General features: G+C 41.2%; 1 non-coding gene across 1 annotated transcript; it reads right to left on the bottom strand.

Moving 5' to 3' along the window:
• Positions 1 to 4,658: 4,658 nt before the first annotated feature.
• Positions 4,659 to 4,766, bottom strand: LOC112711316 (small nucleolar RNA R71). Its single transcript, XR_003157431.1, has one exon. It is a non-coding gene; the product is annotated as a small nucleolar RNA R71 (small nucleolar RNA).
• Positions 4,767 to 5,545: the final 779 nt, after the last annotated feature.

Raw genomic sequence — 5,545 nt, 5'->3', positions numbered from 1 at the left:
CAGGGTATGAACAGTCGGAGAAGGGTCCTCCCAGGTTTTGTCAAAGCCGTCTGTCCCGAGCTCTCCTAGGCCGAGGAGGATGATCCCTTCTCCCCGGGTTTGTTTGGTCGATCCGTCGCAAACATCTGCTGTTACCTCCTCTCCTTCTGCCGCTCCTCCTCCAAAAAGACCTCGGACTGTCGAGCCTTTTAATCTTGGTGCTCCCAACTTTGATGCTGTTGAGTTTGTAGATCAACAGATTGCTCCCTATGGTGTCATGCCTACTGACGATGTATCCATTCTTCGTCATTTAGACTTCATTACTCGGAGTGGTATTACACTGGCACACATGGGAACGGCTTTATACCAGACCGCTCAAGATCTTCCTATCCATACTACCAAGGCCTTTATGGAGGAGGAAAAATCGGATTTTAACCGAATTAAGGGTTTGAAGGAGGAGCTCGAGGTGAAAGTGGCCGAGTTGGAAAAGGAGCTGAAGGGGGAAAAGGCTCGGGCTGTTGGTCTGGCGGCTGCTGTGCAACTGGCCGAGGATACGGCGTTAAAACATAAGGATAGCTATGTTACTACTTATAGAGAGATGATGGAGCTCAGGGGTAGCTTGGAATCTGTCCGGTCCGATTATACCGAACTTCAGAGTCATCTTGTAGGTAGTGTTATTGCTGCTTGTGAGAATCTGCAGGAGCAATTTCGAGTTCTTGCGCCAGATCTCGACCTTTTCCTTGTTAGTCTGGACAACATTATTAAGGATGGTAAGATTGTCCCTGACGATCCTGATGATGATGATGATGATCGTCCTTCACTGCCCGCTACCAAGACTTATGTTGCGCCGACTTCTCCGACTTCCACTGCTGAGATCAATCACCCAGGGTGGAACGGTGGATGCGGTGCCTCTTCAGACTCGTCCTCCTTCACCCCGAGTTGATGCTGCTGAGAAGCCTTCAGATGTTAACTAAATTTCCTTCTTGCTCGTTGTAGATTGCCCGGCTTGTGGGCTTTATTTTTAAAACCCTTTATTTTGTGAATGATGTTTTGATGCTTTTCTAGTTGCTTGTTTAGCAACTTTATTTTGATAAACAAAGTAGTTTCCAGGCTTTGTGGGCTGAACCTAGTGGCCTCTGAAGCTGGCTATTATTATAACTTTTGTTTTCATATCATATTTGTCTGCGTTTGTTTTGGTACCTTCATAGTCCTTAAGAGTGTCGGGACTTTGTCTGACATGATCGGCTTTGATTCCTTTGCCTGACGCTGCTTTCAACAATTTGAACTTTGTTCAGGTCTTCGTTAGGAATTATAATACTGAGATTGCCGATTTCTTCAACTCGAGTTGAGTTGTTTGCTTGTAACCCTCTTTTTTGGACTTTATTTAGGTCTCTTTCAGGGGTAGCTTTATCATGTCAGATCCTGTCGGGTGATGAGCGGATAATTTGTACGCTTTTTGGCATTGTTTTTAGTATGTTTTTGGTATGATATAGTTAGTTTTTAGTATATTTTTATTAGTTTTTAGTTAAAATTCACTTTTCTGGACTTTACTATGAGTTTGTGTGTTTTTCTGTGATTTCAGGTATTTTCTGGCTGAAATTGAGGGACCTGAGCAAAAATCTGATTCAGAGACTAAAAAGGACTGCAGATGCTGTTGGATTCTGACCTCCCTGCACTCGAAGTAGATTTTCTGGAGGTACAGAAGCCCAATTGGCGCGTTCTCAACGGCGTTGGAAAGTAGACATCCTGGGCTTTCCAGCAATATATGATAGTCCATACTTTGCCCAAGATTTGATGGCCCAAACCGGCGTTCAAAGTCACCCTCAGAAATCCCAGCGTTAAACGCTGGAACTGGCACCCAAATGGGAGTTAAACGCCCAAACTGGCACTAAAGCTGGCATTTAACTCCAAGAATAGTCTCTACACGAAAATGCTTCATTGCTCAGCCCAAGCACACACCAAGTGGGCCCGGAAGTGGATTTTTATGTCATTTACTCATCTCTGTACACCCTAGGCTACTAGTTTTCTATAAGTAGGACCTTTTACTATTGTATTTTCATCTTTTGATCACTCTAGATCTCTAGATCATCTTTGGACACCTAGTTCTTAGATCATTGGGAGGCTGGCCTCACGGCCATGCCTAGACCTTATACTTATGTATTTTCAACGGTGGAGTTTCTACACACCATAGATTAAGGTGTGGAGCTCTGCTGTACCTCGAGTATTAATGCAATTACTATTGTTCTTCCATTCAATTCCGCTTGTTCTTGTTCTAAGATATCACTTGTTCTTCAACTTGATGAATGTGATGATCCGTGACACTCATCATCATTCTCACCTATGAACGTGTGACTGACAACCACCTCCGTTCTACCTTCGATTGGGTGAATATCTCGTGGATTCCTGATTGCACGATGCATGGTTGATCGCCTAACAACCGAGTGCTCGCCTGACAACCGAGCCAACCATTCCGTGAGATCAGAGTCTTCGTGGTATAGGCTAGAACTGATGGCGGCATTCAAGAGAATCTGGAAGGTCTAACCTTGTCTGTGGTATTCTGAGTAGGATTCAATGATTGAATGACTGTGACGTGCTTCAAACTCCTAGCAGGCGGGGCGTTAGTGACAGACGCAAAAGAATCGCTGGATTCTATTCCGGCCTGACCGAGAACCGACAGATGATTAGCCATGCTGTGACAGAGCATAGGAACGTTTTCACTGAGAGGATGGGAGGTAGCCACTGACAACGGTGAAACCCTACATAAGCTTGCCATGGAAAGGAGTAAGAAGGATTGGATGAAGACAGTAGGAAAGCAGAGAGACGGAAGGGAAGGCATCTTCATACGCTTGTCTGAAGTTCCTACCAATGAATTACATAAGTATCTCTATCTCTATCTTTATGTTTTTATGCGTTCATCACCATATCCATTTGAGTTTGCCTGACTAAGATTTACAAGATGACCATAGCTTGCTTCATACTAACAATCTCCGTGGGATCGACCCTTACTCGCGTAAGGTTTATTACTTGGACGACCCAGTGCACTTGCTGGTTAGTTGTGCGAAGTTGTGTAATGCCATGGTATTGAACACCAAGTTTTTGGGGTTCATGACCGGGGATTATGAGAGTTGTGAAAAGTATTGTTCACTAAGTTTGGTGTCTTGCATGCATTGTTATTTGATTCTTATTGCATTTTGATTTGTCCTAATTATTAAAAATCCAAAAATATTTTTACTTTGTGTCTTCTCAAGTCAATCATACAGAGAATTGAAGATTCAGAACATACAGCAGAGGAATTGCACAGAAAAAGCTGGGCGTTTAAAACGCCCAGTAAGGAAGACAGACTGGCGTTTAAACGCCAGCCAGGGTACCTGGTTGGGCGTTTAACGCCCAAAAGGGTATAGTTTTGGGCGTTAAATGCCAGAATGTGCACCATTCTGGGCGTTTAACGCCAGGATGGCTAAAAGGGAAGATTTTGTTTTCAAATCAAATTTTTTTTAAGTTTTCAAAATCTTTTTAAAATCAAATCTTTTTCAAATCAATTTTTCAATCAAATCTTTTTCAAAATCAATTTCTTTCCATTTTCAAAGATACTTGCTACCAATTAATGATTTGATTCAACATTTCAAGTATGTTGCCTTTTCTGTTGAGAGAGGTTTAATGTTTGAATCATATCTTTTCTTGTTAGCCAAGTTTTTAATTTTCAAAATCAAATCTTTTTAAAATGTTTTTCAAATCATATCTTCTCAATCACATCTTTTTTTTAAAACTAATCAAATCTTCTTAACCACATCTTTTTCAAAATAGTTTTCAATCAAATCTTTTTGATTTCTAATTTCAAAATCTTTTTCAAAAATCACTTTATTTCTTTCCCACTTTCATTTTCGAAAATTAAGTAATGTTTTTTCAAAAATGTTTTCAAAATCTTTTACTTAATTTTCGAAAATTACTTCCCTTCTTCTCACATCTTTCTATTTATGGACTAACACTATCCCTTAATGCAAAATTCGAACTCCATCTTCTTTGATAAGTTCGAATTTTCTACTTCTGTCTTCTACTTTCTTTTCCTCTGACACTTCAAGGAATCTCTATACTGTGACATAGAGGATTCCACCTTTTCTTGTTCTCTTCTCTTTCTTATGAGCAGGAGCAAAGACAAAAGCATTCTTGTTGAGGCAGACCCTGAACCTGAAAGGACCTTGAAGAGAAAGCTAAGAGAAGCCAAAGCACAACTCTCTTTAGAGGACCTGACCGAATTCTTCAAAAAAGAAGAACCTATGGCAGCCGAAAACAACAACAATGCCAACAATGCAAGGAAGGTGCTGGGTGACTTTACTGCACCTACTCCCGATTTCTATGGGAGAAGCATCTCTATCCCTGCCATTGGAGCAAACAACTTTGAGCTTAAGCCTCAATTAGTTTCTCTAATGCAACAGAATTGCAAGTTCCATGGACTTCCATTGGAAGATCCTCATCAGTTTTTAGCTGAATTCTTGCAAATCTGTGACACTGTCAAGACTAATGGGGTTGACCCTGAGGTCTACAGACTTATGCTATTCCCTTTTGCTGTAAGAGACAGAGCTAGGACATGGTTGGACTCACAACCTAAAGAAAGCCTGGACTCTTGGGAAAAGCTAGTCAATGCCTTCTTGGCAAAGTTCTTTCCACCTCAAAAATTGAGTAAGCTTAGAGTGGAAGTCCAAACCTTCAGACAGAAGGAAGGAGAATCCCTCTATGAAGCTTGGGAAAGATACAAACAATTAATCAGAATGTGTCCTTCTGATATGCTTTCTGAATGGAGCATCATAGGTATTTTCTATGATGGTCTCTCTGAACTATCCAAGATGTCTTTGGACAGCTCTGCAGGAGGATCTCTTCATCTGAAGAAGACGCCTACTGAAGCTCAAGAACTGATTGAAATGGTTGCAAATAACCAATTCATGTACATTACTGAAAGAAATCCTGTGAACAATGGGACTAGTCAGAAGAAAGGAGTTCTTGAGATTGACACTCTGAATGCCATATTGGCTCAGAATAAAATATTGACTCAACAAGTCAATATGATTTCTCAAAGTCTGTCTGGAATGTAAAATGCACCAAGCAGTACTAAGGAGGCTTCATCTGAGGAAGAAGCCTATGATCCTGAGAACCCTTCAATGGAAGAGGTGAATTACATGGGAGAACCCTATGGAAACACCTATAATCCTTCATAGAGAAATCATCCAAATTTCTCATGGAAGGATCAACAGAGACCTCAACAAGGTTTCAACAACAATAATGGTGGAAGAAACAGGTTTAGCAATAGCAAGCCGTTTCCATCATCTTCTCAGCAACAGACAGAGAGTTCTAAGCAGAATAACTCTGACTTAGCAACCATGGTCTCTGATCTGATCAAAATCACTCAAAGTTTCATGACTGAAACAAGGTCCTCCATTAGAAATTTAGAGGGACAAGTGGGTCAGCTGAGCAAGAAAATTACTGAACTCCCTCCTAGTACTCTTCCAAGCAATACAGAAGAAAATCCAAAAGGAGAGTGCAAGGCCATCAACATGGCCGAATTTTGGGAGCA

The sequence above is a fragment of the Arachis hypogaea genome, chromosome 1 (genome assembly GCF_003086295.3).
Source record: "Arachis hypogaea cultivar Tifrunner chromosome 1, arahy.Tifrunner.gnm2.J5K5, whole genome shotgun sequence".
In the NCBI taxonomy this organism is placed as follows: domain Eukaryota; kingdom Viridiplantae; phylum Streptophyta; class Magnoliopsida; order Fabales; family Fabaceae; genus Arachis; species Arachis hypogaea.
Note: the sequence above shows the minus strand (reverse complement) of the source record. Positions and strands in the feature narration are given on the sequence as shown.